Here is a 17689-nt window from a genome sequence, read left to right as displayed (position 1 = left end):
TGCTTTATTTGATAAACTAGGAAAACTTGGGTTGGCTCTAAGTTACCTTTCTTAAATGTTTAAGTTTGATAAAAATTAAAAGTTTCTATGTTAGGACTAATGACACATTAACTAACTCAGGCTGACTCCTTACTCCCTGGCGAGTGAGCAAGATCAAGTTCTCAAAGGGGGTTTCAAAGGTTAATGGCGATAAATTGGACCACCGTCAGGGGTTGGTTAACAACAGTTCCGCAAACGTGATCAGCTCCTGCTTGCCATATAGTCCTATGGGACTCTCACCTGTGTGAACCTCCCTGCCTTGCTGACCTTTAAGCTGATTGGTTCCCGCCTAGCCTCCACCCTACATAAAAGCTCTGTGACTTCCTCAGTAAACGAGATTCCCGCTGTGCCTCCTGCGCTGACAGACCTCCTGGTTCTGGTGTGTTTCCTTTGCCACTGACACTCATCATCCTGCTCAGCCCCGTATTCTCATCAGGCAGGCCCTGAGGAGGTACATTGGACCTTGTTGCCCGACAGGGAGCAACATTTCTAAACTTAAGAATAATATAAGATATATTTGTAGTGCTATGATTTCTTTTATCCTTGATTTTTGTCCTTTCATTAAAGTAAAAAGTTTTACAACATTATTATCAGTATTCAGTTTAGTTGTGAAACACATTTAAAGATAATATGTGAATTATTTGTCAGTTATTGGCCAATGGACTAAATAAGATCAAATCAGTTTATGTTAGCATATATATTTAATTTATAGTATATATCATTCTCAACTCTTCCATTCTTGTAAAATATTTATTTCTATGATGAAGAGGATAGGAATTATCTGTCTACTATAAATTAAAAGATTATTTAATATAAATTTATCAAATAAGTATATAATCACACCAAATAATGATGTTTCAGTCAATGCTTCATCACATATCTGAGGGTAGGATGATAAAATGGTATTACTTAGTGAGGTCAAAGTCATATTAATTTGTGTAAGTATGCTCCATGCTATTCATATGATGAAGAAATCACCTAAAAACTCATTTCCCAGGATACATTTCTGCTGTAAAATGACACAACCATGCTGAATTTCAAAGTAAATGCAAATCTATTCCCCAAATTCTTTGCCATCCATAATTACCATGTATTTATTTGTTTGTATCATGACTATTTGGATCTGTTGAATATTTTTAGTGGGTACACTTCCATTAAAATAGACTACAACTCTAGCTCCAACTTGTTCAGGTTTCTGTGTCTTACCTATTTACATTTTCTTAAGTTTACTAGTCATCGAATGTCTTAATATACCATAATACATTGAATACATAGTATCCACATAAATACATCGTTTTTTCCTTATACAATATAATAATCAGAAAAAAAATGTTGTCTTGTTAAATTTAACTTAAGCAATATGCATACTATCAGTTAAATGTAGAAGATTATCGAGTAACTTTATTTAAGTTTGATACTACAGAGGACTATAATCAGTCTTAGAGAAGATGAACTTCCAAAGAAATTTTGAGTGAACTTGGAAAGGCACAAGAGCTTTTAATGTAGTCATTTTCCCCTCTTGGCTAGGGATCATACATTATGTAAACTTGGCTATATTCAGGTAATTTGTAATTATCAAAAGTACATCTTGAATTTTAATGGGAAATGAGTGACTGCTGTGTTTTATGGAAAGTCATGTATAAACCAAGTCCTGAACATTATATATTATGATTATTCTACCTACTTGTCTCTTTGCTATACATAGGGTAACCTGAACTGTCCTGGTTTAGGTCTGATAACACATTATAGTACCCCTTTATATAGTCATTCTTTTTATGTTGAATGCAATAGGAATGGGAATGGAATCATCTCAGAGGAGTCTGGAGAAAGCATTTACTATTAGACCATCTGAAATGTCCCAAAATATGCCTCTTAGAGTTAAGCTTGAATAGGGCATACTTTGAACGCCTGTTCACAGTGAGGGACTCATAATCAATATATTTTTATCGTCCCCTCCATCCCCGTTCTTTCCGTCATAACCAAATTAACTGCCAAGATTTTATTAGTGAAAAGGGACCATAGTTCTTTATTATCTCATGACTCTAAATAATCACCTTAGAAACTTGGCTCCTGTAATAGCTAAAGTAAATTTTGAATATATTCTTTTGTATGATCAAGTCATATGTATACTTACATTGCAAATTGAATCGAATGATGTTGGAGATTGAGAAATGACAGACTACAGGTAACCAGCATGTACCTGCTATTCCCCAAGATTGAAACAAATCAATTGGTGAGGTTGCACAACAAAGCAAGAGTCATGTAACACACAGTAGTGCAACACAGCAAATTGGTGACCAGGTGAAGTCCAGAAATGCTTGTTCTTAGAATAATAAAAGAATGATAAAAGTGGTCTGAGATAGCACCGGATGTGGCCTGCTTGGTGATGGAGAGGAAGCTCCCCTCCAGGGTCTTGTAAGAGAACCCAGGTGATTTCAAGAAAATGCAGCCTGAGCAGAAAGGAGACTTGAATTCTGTTCAGGGATCCAGGGAAGGAGAAAAAAATATCTGCAGGTCTCCACAGTTTCAGTGAGAATCAGGGAAGGAGAACCATCCTAGAAGGGGTTTCACTGTGTAGACATTCTGACCTCGAGATCAGAATGTCCTTCTCATGGTTTTCTCTTCTCTTCTTTTCTTTTTTTTCTTTTCCTTTCTTTTCCTCTTCTCTGCTCTTCTCTTCTCTTCTCTTCTCTTCTCTTTCCTCCCTTCCATCTACCCTCCCTCCCCTCCTTCACTTCTCCTTCCTACCTTCCTTCCTTCCTTCCTTTCATTTATTCCTTCCTTCTTCCAAAACCAAATGATCACTTTTTCTTTGTTCCCATCAGGTGGGCAGGTGACTGCTCTGAGTTTTAAGCTGGGCTGAGGATGAGACCTTGGCATATACCTATTCTGAGTTCTGAACAGAGAAAGGCACAGTATATTCCCACTTTGAAATTTTTGTTCTAAGCTGGAATTGGAAAGTATAGAAGAAATAGATAAATTTTTAGCAAACTCAACCTAAAAAACAGAATCAAGAGGATATAGAAAACTCGAACAGACCAAATAAGTCATGCAATTAAAGAAGTAATTTAAAAACAAACAAACAAAAAAACCTCCCAATTATGATCGCCCACCGCCCGTGGTGACAATCACAATGCGTACGCTCTTCTTGATCACCAAAAGGGGAGTTTATTCCACAAGTCTCAGACTTATATTGAGAACATCAGCCTATCAGAGAGTACACTACCAGGAAAGTCAGCCTATCAAGGAACAGTCTCCAGGCAGATACCAGGATCGCCTCATGTACAACAGCCAACCAGAGTTACTTCCTAAAACTTGTTTATGAGTGCAGCTATGTCTGGCAAGCTGCCAGGCGCCATCTTAGAGATCAGGCCAGGGTGTGGCTCTGGGGCCCTCAGAGCCTGCCCCTGACATCTCCCCCTTATTCTTTAAATAAAGAAAAGATGACTTGGGACCATGCCTGTCTTAGGTTGTCCATGGCAAATTACATCCTTACCCGTCATTGGAATTCTGACCTCCAGGCATCAGAACCCTGTCTTAGGTTGGTATGCATTTCCACGGATCTTACCCGTCTCTGACTACTGGTCCAGCATGCTTAGCCATACTTGGGGGGATGTGCCTGTCTCAATGACTGTCAAAGTCTGTACTATAGCCCGTTGATGACATCGGGCATCTTGGCGAGCTCTGATTTGGCTGCGTATAACATAGGCTATCCCTAAGCAGATAATAATCAATACAGCTACTGTTCCAGCCCACTGTTTTGTCAATCCCAGGGCTTTGATACCAAAGAGAACATCTCGGATACCGATGCAACTTGAACCCTGGTGGCATTGACTCTGAGTATCAAACGTAGATGACCAATTACCAGTAAGGTAGACAGAGAGATTTTTAGATAACATAACCACAGAGCTAAGGTTATTATAAGCAATAGGGGTGATACACACTGCTCTTAAAGGATAAACACATCCCAGTCCCAAAAGTTCTTGCAAGATATCCACTTGTTCTTGTAGTAAGTCCACTCTTTGATTTACAAGGAGTATGCCTGCTGTTAGATGTTGGTTTAGGGTCTCTTTAGTCTGTAAGGCTGCAGCTGTATTTTCGGCCAAGTGATTGACTGCTGTTGTTGTAGGTATGGCAGTTGCTAGTGCTGCTGTTGCAGAAACCACTATTGCAGTGACCATAGCCGCTGTGATGCCAAATTCTCTCCTGTTTCTTGATAGTAACACTGGCAATTCCGCATCTGTAACAGAGACTGGGACTGGTAGGAAGGTAGGAACACACATTAAGACTGCCAGCGGGAACTTAGAAGCATTCCAACATTGAGAGAGATAGCATCCTAAGAGACTAAAAAGAGGTTGTAAGTTAGTTCAAGGGGGGTTACGAGCATCATGGTCATCAGAAGTATGTTGGTATGAGTTACTTGTTGGTAGCGTTGGCACTGGTCGAGTTAGTCGCTCAGGAACCCAGATAGGCGATGTTTTATCCTGTGGAAACACACAAACCGAGCCGCGGCTCCAGTAAAGCACCGGGTCCGGGCCGTTCCATTTTCCTGTAAGAACATCCTTCCATTTTACCGTCGCTCTATCATGTTGTTTATGATTGCCATGTCTCTCAGCGGCACAGCGACCCTCATTATCCAGAGTTAAAATTTTTTAAAATAAAGAGGCAAAGACAAAGTTTATCTTTAGGGGACCTGAAGGTCTCCCCTATTCCCCCTTTTTGTTTATTTACAGACTTTCTTAGCACTTATTTAGACCCTCATGTATTTTATCACATAAGCACTTTCTTACCCAGAAACATTTTGTTTTTCACTAGATATATTTCCATATCTAGAACCTTTTATTTATTTACTTTTTCCTATCTGTTGACCTCTTTGTTCACATTCTGAAACAACTCTTATGAAATTTCTGAATTTAGATAAATTACTCTATTTTAACAAGATTAAATATTTTGTTATTTATAGTACTCTAATTGAAACACAGTTGAAACTTTTAGAACCCTTTGTGTATAGAATTGTACCTGTTAGGACATAACTCTTAGTAACCTTGGTTTTAGTTTAGAGATGACACAAAACAATTTTCTGTACAAACACATTTGAGTAATCCCATGCATGTCAATTCTAATTCACTTATTTTCTTAAAAAAAAACCCAAGATATTAGACAAGTGTCCTGAACAGTATTTGCCAGCTTTTTCTTGTTGGAGGAAAGTCCTAGAAAAATTGATGTGAGACATTTTATTAACATCAACATTTTATTAGTTTGACCACCTAGAGACTTGCAAGTTATTTTTAAGACATTTTACTTCTATTAGTTTACCCAAATTAAATTGAACCTTTTTAAATCACGTGAATTAAAAGTATTTGGATCCATTTTTAAATTTTAATTTTAGGAGCACTCAGTTTTGATACAGACAAAACATGACATCAGACAGCATGACACAAATAACACAAAATCAAAGGCCTTGAAACTTTATAGGTGAATCTCCATTGCAATGTAACAGATGTTCAAAAAAATAAAAAAAAATAAAATAAAAATTAAAAAAAATAGAACTGATCAAAAAAGTCATGAGCTCAAAAAAAATGTAGAATTCAAAAAAAACAAGAGTCCTGGAAAAATGAAGCGGCCGTTAAGTACTTTAGTAAAGCACCATAAAATTTACTTTTGCTGGAGTTCAGGTAAGACTTTTTGCTCTTTTTTTTCTTTTTTGGGGGGGGGGGTTTGAGACAGGTCTCCTACTGAGCCTTCAGGCTTTCTCTATTTACATTTCAATGTAAGCCTTGACTGAGATTTGGATCTGAAAGGGGATGAAATGTTCCAGCAGAAACTTGATGCCTAGGGCATTTTAACCCTTAATCCTGGTTAGTAATCAATTCAGGTTTGGATGCAGAAAATTGTGAAACAATTATCTCCCAATATTTGTGGGGACTGGGGCTACTCTATTATACTCCTTACTAGGACATGCCACTGATGGTTGGGCTTGTTTGTTTACTATGTGGCAAGTTTCTGGAAGGAGATGCAACGGAAGAAGCCGGCGCTTTAGGCGGCAGCTCTTTGGGGAGAAACTTGGGAGCCCCCTTTGGGAGGTCCTGGAGAGAAGCAGGCCTTAAGGGCGGATAAGGTAGGGCAGACTCCTAATGGGGGACCCTCCCCTAAACTGATTTCCCTCTTCCTAACAAGTTTTTCCTCACACCCAGTTTCATTTTCCTTGTCTCTCTCTGATCTTATTGACGCCCTTTCTGATGCTTTAGACCTTTCCTCTTTTATTTCCTCCAAAACCTCTTCCCCTTGTATTTGCATTTGGTTGGGCTGTTTTAGTCTCAAGAGGAATTCCATTGGCCTGGAGCAAATCCTTTAAGGGGCCTTCCATGCACATTCGTGACATTTCAGTGCCCATATTTCTCTATTAAACTAACAGAATGCAAAGCACTTTAACTAGCAAAACAAAAGCAAAAGCACTTACAAACACTCAATCTCCATCTCTTATCCCACGAACTTTAACTCGTTGCTTATCCCGCGAAATTTAACTTGTCTCTTTTCCCGCGAACTTTAACCTGGCCAGACTGTACTTTACTTTCCCTGTATTTACCTGATCAGTTTCTTCTTTATAACTCGAGGTCCCGGTTTTCGGCACCACTTATGATCGCCCACCACCCGCAGGGACAATCACAATGCGTACGCTCTTCTTGATCACCAAAAGGGGAGTTTATTCCACAAGTCTCAGACTTATATTGAGAACATCAGCCTATCAGAGAGTACACTACCAGGAAAGTCAGCCTATCAAGGAACAGTCTCCAGGCAGATACCAGGATCGCCTCATGTACAACAGCCAACCAGAGTTACTTCCTAAAACTTGTTTATGAGTGCAGCTATGTCTGGCAAGCTGCCAGGCGCCATCTTAGCAATCAGGCCAGGGTGCGGCTCTGGGGCCCTCAGAGCCGGCCCCTGACACCCAATAAAGGAAAACCCAGGTCCAGATGATTCACAGCTGAATTTTACCAGATTTTTAAAGTACTGACACCAGTGCTCCTTAAATTTTCCTTTGAACTAGAAAGGGTGGGAATACAAACACACTCCTTCTTCGAAGTTAGTATTACCCTGATGCCCAAACCAGATAAGGAGCCAACAAGGAAAGAAAATTACAGAGCAATATCCTTGATGAATATACATGCAAAAATCCATAATAAAATATTTGTAAATCAAATTTAGAAGCAAAGACCATACACATTCTGTTGATGTGTGTGTGTGTGTGTGTGTGTGTGTGTGTGTGTGTGTGTGTATTTTGCTGCTTCTTAATTGAGGGGAGCAATATTTCACATTCTACATTATTCTTTTTTGGGGGTGGGGGGTTACCAGGGTTGAACTCAGGAGCTCTCAACCGCTAAGCCACATCCCCAGACCTATTTTATATTTTATTTAGAGACAGGGTCTCACTGAGTTCTTAGCACCTCCCTTTTGCTGAGACTGGTTTTGAGCTCATGATCCTCTTGTCTCAGTCTCCCAAGCCACTGAGAAAACAGGCCTGTGTCACCACACATGACTTCAACGTAATTCTTAAAAAATGTTTAATTTAAGCATGCAGTCAGTATTGTTGGCCATAGGTGCAGTACTGTAAACCTATCTATGTTGAGTAGCAATTCCTCCTCTCCCAGGCACTAAAATCTATGATTCCTTTCTCTGCTTCTGAAGGTTTGATAATTGTCTATATTTCATGTAACTAGAAGCATGCAGTTTTTGTCCTTCTTTGATTGGCTTTTTTTCCTCAGCATAAGGGCCTCAAGATTCATTTACTTTATTGCAAATGGTTGGACGTATTCTTTAATGCTGAATAATATCCCATCATATTTATAATTCACATTTTATATATCTATTTATCTGTCAGTGAACATTTAGGTTCTTTCCAAATCTTAGTTATTGTGAAAAGTGCTCCAATGAACATGAGGCCATAAATACCCCCTGAGATCCTGAATTCTATTCTTTTACATGTATAGTAAGATTTGGGGATATTTTAGGATTTCTGAATTGTATTGTGGCACTGTTTTTAATTATTTTAGAAACCTCCATAGTATTTTCCCATGGCAGCTACAGCACTTTAAATTCCCAGCAACAGTGCACAAGAGTTTCGTTTGTTCCACATCCTCATCAATTCTTGGTTTGTTTTATTATTATTTGCTGTACAATTGCCATCCTAAAATGTGTGAGATGACATTTCACTGTGATTTTAATTAGCATTAACCTCATGATTATTGACACTGTGTATTGGCATCAGATCTACCCTTTTGCTGCTGCCATTATTCTGGCCCCCTCCACACACACCATTTTGCAACCCAGATCAGAGCCTGGGAACATTCTCAGCAGCCATTGGTCCCATTATTAACCCGTGAACTTCCTCGTCAGCAACTGACCCTATGGTCATTAGCCCACAAAATTCCACTACTTAAGAGAAGCGCCCCCATCATTCTCTCTCTCTCTGTCTCACCCCTGAGAGCCAGCACTGTGGTCATCTGCCTAATAAAATCTCTTGCATTAGTTCCTGCATCTGGAGTGGTTTTGGGGTGCATTCATTGGGGCAGCAACTCAGACTGGGTACCCCAGAGTGCTTGCTCCCCTGCATTCAACAGTCTGATCTGCCTTGGAACCTGAACTGAGCTGCATTTTTCTTATACTGAGTACCTTTTCATGTTCCTATTGTCTATGTATATCTTTTTAAGAGGAATGTCTATTCAGGTAATTTGCTCAGTTGTATTTTTTTTTCAATTTTATTTTAATTTTTGCCAAGTTGTGTGAATTTTTTTTGTATTTTGGATATTAACCCTCCCCATCAGATCTATCTTATGTTAATATTTTCTCTCATTCTGTAGGTTGCCTTCGCAGTCTGTCTGTTGTTTCCTTTGGTGTGTAGGCATTTTATTTTGCTATAGACCAATTTTACTCATACTTTTTTATATTTATGTTTTTGGTATCATCCCCAATAAAAATTTGGCGATAGCAATTTACTGTACAAAATTTCAGATGTTTGTCTTTAATCTGTTTTTTGTTGTTTTTGCGTGTGTGTGTTTGTAAAAGTCAAATTTTATTCTTCAAATGTCATTAGTGATATGCATGTTAACATAATGTAGGGCTGTAGAATTCATTTTTGGGTGCTGTGCATGTGAGGTATGCTTTGCCTTTGTTTCTGCTCCTGGTTATGCATAAACCACACTCTCACTTTGACAGAAAACCCATAACTTGGAGTTCACAGAAGGATTTCATTTCCAGGTTCATTCTTGCTCTGTCCTACTTCATCATTTTTACCCCCGTGACTGGCTTATTTCATCAACATAAAAATATACTTTGATGTAACTTGAAAAATTTAGCAAACAGGCAAAAAAAAAGCACGTGGTCCTACTCTCCACTTGTATTGCATTTTTCGACTCATTTTACAGGAAAAACATGCACTTGGGTAAATTGCATATATCCATTACTTCCTCTTTTTTTCCCTCTCTCTTGAGTTTACTTCAATGAGGATTTTATGAATTTGTCATCAACTAACCTTCCCCATATCTTCTGTCTCTCTTACTCTCCTAAGTGCTTACTTCTATACTCTCCCTCTCTGGCCCTGGCCTTCTCCGATCCACCCTTTCTCCTGTCAATCCCTTTGAGTCAGTTCTGTTTTCCATTTTTTTTTTTTTAATCCCTCCAATGTTAGAGTCCCAAGCAGAGTCCTTAGAGTTGAATCATATCTCTTATCTTCATTTTCTCTACAGGTTATCTCAAGAAGTCCCACACCTAAAGCCTCAATTATAAACACATGCATACACACACACACACAGAGGGACAGACAGAAAGAGAGATAATAAGAGAGGGAAAGAGGGAGAGAAAGTAAGGAGAGAAAACAGACAGCAAAAGACACACATAGAGAGACAGACAGTGCATTCTTCAGGAGTGATGTATTTCGTTTACCACATACCTTAGAACTTAGAGTTCTTAGTTGTAGAGTTGGAGCTTAACCTATTCCTGTTGATTTGAAAATACCTGCTTTTAGTTAAATGTTGGGATTACTCAGATATTTTCCCAAACATCATCTCAATCTCTTCAACATGTTTTTGCTTCCTTGTCAGAATCATTGTCTGCTTCCCAACTCTGTTAATTAAGAAATCAGCTGCCCACCATCTTTTCTTGTCTGTCCCATTTTCAGGTTTCTAATTTGGGTCAGGGATTTGTTATGGCTAGTGACTATTTGTTGTAGTCATTTTCAAAGACTATAATCTATGTGTATGATTCAAGTTTTTCACATGTGTATTTGACTTTATAACCACTCAAAACTTTCTAAGATTTAATTCTAGATCAAAACTGTTTTAATGCTCAGTTTTATAAATATATACAATATTTATATAATATCTCTGCTGTCAGACTTCTAAGGCTACCTTTAGATAGTCTTTATTCCTAGTATTTCTTTTCAGATCCCTATAAGATTTTCATGAGATTACACTTCACAATACTAATCTCATGTTTGACAGGATTTATTCTCTTTCTTGCATCTAAGTTTACTTATATTTGTTTCTTTATGCTCATTTCTTTGACAGTTTTCATCTAATTTTGTAGTGATTTATACGAAAAAAAAAATAGAATTTCTTTTTTTATTTTATTTTCCATTCTTTCCCCATACCCCAGGAAACTCACTTAATATATCCCAACAGAAACATTATGTTTGTCCATTTTCCTATAGGAATTTTTTAACAATACTTAAAAGTATGACTAGCTCTGATTCTCTTATTTTTCTATTCCTTATAAAGATATGGGCATGGAAAAGGATTTCTCTTAGATAAGAAACAGAACAGTGAAAAAGCAGTAACATCCAGTAACACATGAGCTTGAGAATCACTCCCCACACCAGGGAGGCAAGTTTATGAACAAAAGGATGAGTGATCAGTGGAGGGGTGCAAGGATCTTCCCTTTTAAAGCAATAAAGCAATGTGGGTTCATCCTAATTTCCTTATTCTTTAGTATTTTGCTCAATCTCTTCAACAACATAAAAAAACCTCTCAGTTTAACATTTGTCTATTGTACCACCCATTTTTGAGCTTTCCATTAAAAATTAGTAAAAATTTCTCTCCTCTTATCTTAGGGTTTCTGTAGGAAGGATTAGAAGTATTACATTTAAGAGATTAAAACTCGAGATCTTTAGTTTTCTCTTGTATAAAAATAAGTAGCCCCCTTTAAAAACAAATACAGCTTTTAATTTTTGAATTGTTTGAGCTTTGTGTTAGGAAATAGATCTAAAGTTAAAACAAATAATTAAAAGTAAGTTATTTGCATTCAACTTAGCAACAGTGATCCGCTCTGTAGCCTAGAATGTTGGTGTACTCACCTATAAACCCTTGGGGACCAGAGTTCTGCACAACCATTCTATGTCCTTCTGCTGCATAGGGTTATGGATCTACACAGGTGGGCACCTTCTAGAAAACACACTCTATAAATATATAAATACCACTTTGACTAACCAGAAATCGTTGCCATGGTAGCTTTTTAGGAAATATAATATTTGTCTCCAAAGATTATTGCTTACTGCTGTGATTTTAATGTAGGTCATGTAAAATTGATGCTGTCAGACCTCATTGTATCTACTTGTTTTTGCATAAGATTAATAGATGCATAGAATTCATACTGGTATAGTGATTACTTTTTCATATTAAATCTTTTAAAATCTCAATAAGACTTTTACTCTTAAAATCTAAACTGTAAAACTCACGTGTGAAACTGATAATTCTAGTATGTAGATTCATAATAAAGGTAATAAATGACCACTCTGACTAGCTTTTTAAATGACATAGGCCATGCATTAATCATTAGATATGAGGTGGACAAGTGGAAATTTTCTAAAATTTTTTATATAATTTAAATGAGTATGTGCATAATATTTTTATTTCCATATACCTGTCAAGGATTCAATAGAATTGTCATGGTTTTCTCTTATAAAAGAAAATCAGTTCTTCTGTAGTGAAACATAGCTAGTAGGGATTACATACCTGCAGTTTTTCAAATGGTAGCCATTCTTCAGTCAATAATGTGTGTCCTTATCTCATATTTATCTTGTCTTCAAGGATAGGAAGCAAATGAAACATTATTATTTAAAAATCTCCTAAGCGACAGAATTTTTGCCTGTTACACCACTTTTACTTAAGGAAAAAAAAAAAAGGTTGCTCAGTACCTATGTGATAGGCACCTTGTTGGGTACCAGGGATCTGATGATGTAATAACAACTTAGATTAAGAGTATACAGCTGATTGGATAAAAAAGAATAGAGACAAAACAAAACTATAATATTGGAGTTTTAATCAGCATTTTCACCACTGTGATCAAAAGCCTTGACAAGAACAATTAAAGGAAGAAATGTTTATTTTGGGACTCATGGTTTTGAAGTTCTCAGTCCACAGATGGCCAGCTTCACTGCTCTGAGATAGAGGTGAGGCAGAACATTTTGGTTGGAAAAGTGTGGTAGAAGAGAGTGGTTCAAGACTTGGCACCAGGAAGTAGAGAGAGATAGACTCCTTACCATGGACAAAATATATATCCCAAAGACATGTTCCCAATGACCATCCACCTCCAGCCCCACCCTATCTGCCTACATTTACCACCCAACTAATCCCTATCAGGGGATTAAAGCACTGATTATGTGAAAACTTATATAACCCAACCATTTTATTTCTAAACTTTCTTGCATTGTCTCACTCAGCAACTTTGGGGGGGCCACTTCATGTCTAAACCATAACAATTATAAATATTAGGAGTTTTTAAAGTAACATAGGAACATCACATGATTGAATCTTAGATATGAAAGGAGTCTAGGAAGGCTTAACTGATTAAGAGTATAACTTACCCAATCAAGGGTTTAGAAATACTGTTTACCTGAGTTGGGAATAGAGGAAGCAGGGAGAAACTGAAGGAAGGAATAGTCATTACAGGAAAAAGGAAAAATACGTGCAAAGGCTAAATGGTAAGGGAGGTGGAAAAACAATAGAGGATGTACTAGAACAGTCATGATTCATGTTAACTGGGAGAAGAGTGCTCATTTTGAGAAAGGAGTTCAGAGGTCAAACTGTGGATATTGAACTTTTCTTTTCTTGGCAGATTCTTGAGTTGAAACATTTTTATCATTACCATGAATTTTTCTCTTTACCCCTGCAGTTTCTAAATGTTTTTCTTCTGATGATAAACATAATTCCTTTGTTTCTACTTATTCAAATCCAGTTTAATCAAATTGCCACATATGCCAGTGGTGTTCTCAGGCATAAAGCATAATGCCGCCTTCATCGTCCCATACATTTTCTTGCCTAGAAAGAGGTATTACAATTTTCTTCCAAAAATCCGAAGAAGTCTCAGCTCCTACGATGGGATGCAAGAGATGGCATTCTTCATTTTAGTCCTCATTTGAGTGTGTGTGTTTTTCTCCTATTGAAAGAGAAAACACCTATTTGGATTATCAAGAAAATAACAGATTTAAAGCAATTGTGCCAGAAAGCAATGCCAAACCAATTAGGGATGGGGATATTCAATTCCTTACTACAAACTGAGAGCTAGCAGAGGCATATGTAGAGAGTTCAAGAAAATTAATGGCTGCCTATAAGAACGTAAAATATTAATAGGTCCACAATAAAATTCTGAAACTAAAAAAGTGATTACTTGCATTTAACTAATCAGCTTGCATTTAATAAAAGTTTAATAATTAGACCCTGAAGTACATGCACTCGGATTCTAAAGAGAGAACTGCATTGCTGAGCAAAATTATTACTTACTGAATGGTTGTGTTAATTTTAATGATTAAAAACTATATAATCTATTTCTCATTCCTTTGCTTAAACATTGCAATAACTTCTACCTGTTTTCAATACTCGGATGAATTTTTTTACCTTATTAATTTGTTCGAAAGTGAAAGATGACACTTCTATTGATAAAGGACTTGACACAGGACTAACAAGTTTTTTGAACAATTCATTATTCTTTAAATTTGGCTGCTGTTTCATATAATTATGCTGATACCTTTGAACAACAATTATTTCCTAATAAAAAATTTATGAATATCATAAAAATATTTAAACTGTTTTACCAGGAGGTGTTTTAAATACTAAACAACACAGCATATATGATCACAAATTTTATATGAGAGTTTTTATATACAAGAATAATTTATATACTCATGAAATATTTTCAACCACAAAATAAACGGTTTCTAACCATAAAATATTGCCAGATAACCAACCAGAATTAAGCACCATATTGGAACAAAAATAGTCCAGAGCTACACTCAAAGCTGAGCACCTGCTGTAAAATAACCATCTGTGATTAAATGTAATTTAATTATGGATTCATTCCTTTTGTGTACACTAGAAGGATCTCATAGGTCTTCCCCAGTTGGTCCACAATCAACTTCTGGCATTTTGTAAAGGAAACTTGCATATTCTCTTAATAGCACCTGCTAACTCTAGCTTATTGCAAATTTTGTAAAAATCTTCTGGGATTTTATAGTGGCATTGATAGGCAAATGAATTATTAAACTGAGAATCAAAGCAGCATTAATTAATCATGTGTCTTAGAAAACTGATATCTTCAACGTTAGGATAACTTTGTATTTACCCATAAAGATGTCAGTGATAACTTTAGATATTTAATGGAATAATTCAAGGATCCAAACATTTGTGATCATCTTAGTATTTTATAGAGAGGATTTTATCATTGTGTCACCATGATTTAACTGTTATATGTCCTACCTAGAATCTAATTGTCATAGAATTATTTTTCTTCACATTGATGATTAATTCCTTTTTATTAGATATTTTTTAAAATCTTGTAATCTCATATTTTAAATTATTTTCAATGAAATTTTTTATCTTCACAATAGCCATGAGTCAGAGCCAATTTCCCCTGACTCAGATTGATTTTCAGAAGGACATAGTGAGACATCACTGAATGTCCTCTAAAATAAAATTTGCTGCAAAACACCCAAAATTCATTTTAAAAATCTAAATGTCAAAGCCTCAGAAAAAAATAAAAACATATATCTAAGAGAAACTAATGGACTTAATTAAGGCAACAGAATCTATGACTCTTTAACTTGGGACTATTGAAATACACTCTCTACCTCCATCTTCAGAGTCAAGTAGACCATTGAAATATTGCAACCAGTGGAAATGTTACCAAAAGCTTGATCTTTGTCTCTGATGTCAATCCAATAATGACAACACAATTTTGAGAAAAAGGAAAAAGAAGTTTTATTGCTTTGCTAGCAAAGAAAAACACAGGAGACTCCTTCTGTCCCAGAGGCAGTGATTCTGTCCATCAAGGGGAGCAGGGACTTTTAAAGAGGTGATTAAAACCACATTCCACATGTGCTGTCTGATGTTATAATTCACTTGTTAATTTGGGAGATAATCCCAAAATCTGAGTTGTTCTGGTGCCACCCTTAAAGTCTGAATTACTTCATTCCTGTGGCACTTGTGTGCTTAAGGATAAATAACATTGCTCAGGAAAAGAAAGAAACCTCCAATTTCCCTGAGATTGGGGAGGAGAAGAGATTAGGGAAGAGGAGAAAGAGAGAGAGGAGGAGAAATAAACATGTCCATTTAAAAAATAAGTCACAGAGGCAGAGTAGCAAGGGCTATATTCAAAGTATTAAGTGGACCAGAAAGATCTAACCACTTGAAAAGCATTGTTCCCAGAGCAGTCATATCTAGCAAACCTGTGGTTTCTTAAATAGAAAATCTGTGTCTTCAAGAGAGTCATGGCTGTACGATTTGACCTAAAACTAAGTTCAGCCTGGAGAAGAGTAAGTGTAGAGGTGGCTACATTATACCCATGGAATAAATTACAAAGCTGACTTTAAAGAAATAAGAAGGATAATATAGTGTACCATAGGAGAAGATAATATGTGGGGGAAATAAAAGCCAATCAGATAAATTAGACAAAATGAATAACTTCTTAGAGAAAACACAAGTACTGAAATAGACACAAAAGGAGAAAAATAGCTAATAAGAAGAGCCTATGACAAGCAATGTGGTTCAATTAGTAACTGAGAGAGAGAGAAAGAGAGAGAGAGAGAGAGAGAGAGAAACAGAGAAAGAGGGAGGGACCTAGGCCCCAAAGACTTCACTGATGAATTTTACCAAACATTTGGGGTGATAATAGCAATCTTTCTCAAGTTACTCTAAAATATTGAAGAGGAGGAATACCTTCCATACTCATTTGATGAGATCAGCATTACTTTGATACTAACGTCAGACAAGAACATTACAAGAAAAGAAAATTATAGGCCTATATTCTTGATACACCTAGATGCAAAAATTCTCAACAAAGCACTAGAAAACTGGATTGAACTGAATATTAAAAGGGTTTTCACTTTTCCAGTGAATGTATTCCTGAGTTGTAGGACTGGTTAAGCATATACAGGTCAATATATATGATACAGCACATTAACATAAAAAAGGGAAAAAAATAAAAAGCATGTGATAACCTCAAAAGACACAGAAAATGCACTCAACAAAGTCCAACCTTTTATGATAAAAACACTGTATGAATTAGGTAAAGAAGGTATGTACCTCAACACAATAAAAGCTATATTTAACAAGTCTATACTTAAAATTGTACTCAACTGTAAGAAGTTGAAATCCTTTTTTCAAAAACCAGGAAGAAAATAAGAATTTCCACTATCATCGTTACTGAAATCTAGGTCCTTGTCCCCAATGCCAATCCAATAACAAGGACACAGTTTTGAGAAAAAGGAAAAAGAAGGTTTTTTGCTTTGCTAGCAAAATAGAAACATAGGGGACTCTTGTTCCAAAGGCTATGATTCTGCCCTTCAGCAGGAACAGGGACTTTTAAAGAGGTGATTCAAAGGCTACATTCCATGTGTTCTCTGTTGGAGTTGTGATTCACTTGTTTCTTTGGAAGACTGACAAATCAGAAATCTTCTGGTTCCATTCCCAAAGTCTGGATTGCATCATTCTTACAGTGGGTGTGTGCTCAAGGACAGATAAATCTGCCTAAAATGGGGAAGAAAGGTAATTATGTTTCCCCTGAGATTAGGGAAGAGGAGAGATTAAGGGAGGAGCAGGGAGAGAGGAAGAGAAAGAAACCATGTCCATTTTAAACATAAGTTGCAGAGAAGCAAGGGCTATATTCAAAGCATAAAGTGAACCACTGTTATACTACCACTTCCATTTAAAATAGCATTGGAAGGTCTAGCTAGAACCATTAGGCAAGAGAAAGAAATGAAAGTCATCCAAATTGAAAACAAAGAAATAAAATTTGTTTGAAGATAACAAGATCTCAGGTATATAAAACACTAAAAATTCCACCAAAACAATTATGAAAACTAATAACTAAACCTAGTGAAGCTATAGGATAAAAAATTAATGAATAAAAGTAAATAGCATTTCTATTCAGCGAAAATGAAGTATTAGAAAACTAAGAAGGTAATCTAATGATAGCATGTAAAAGAATAAGATAGCATTAAATTTAAATACAAAGGTAAAATTCTGTTCACCGAAAACAGAAAAACGTTAATATAAGAGACTGAAGAATACATAAATAAAATGAAATAAATCCCATGTTAAAGGTTTGGAATAATAAATACTGTTAATAATAAATAAATAATAAATACTCCCATCCTACCCAAAGT

This window comes from Sciurus carolinensis, chromosome 1, assembly GCF_902686445.1.
Source record: "Sciurus carolinensis chromosome 1, mSciCar1.2, whole genome shotgun sequence".
Classification (NCBI taxonomy): Eukaryota; Metazoa; Chordata; class Mammalia; order Rodentia; family Sciuridae; genus Sciurus; species Sciurus carolinensis.
Note: the sequence above shows the minus strand (reverse complement) of the source record.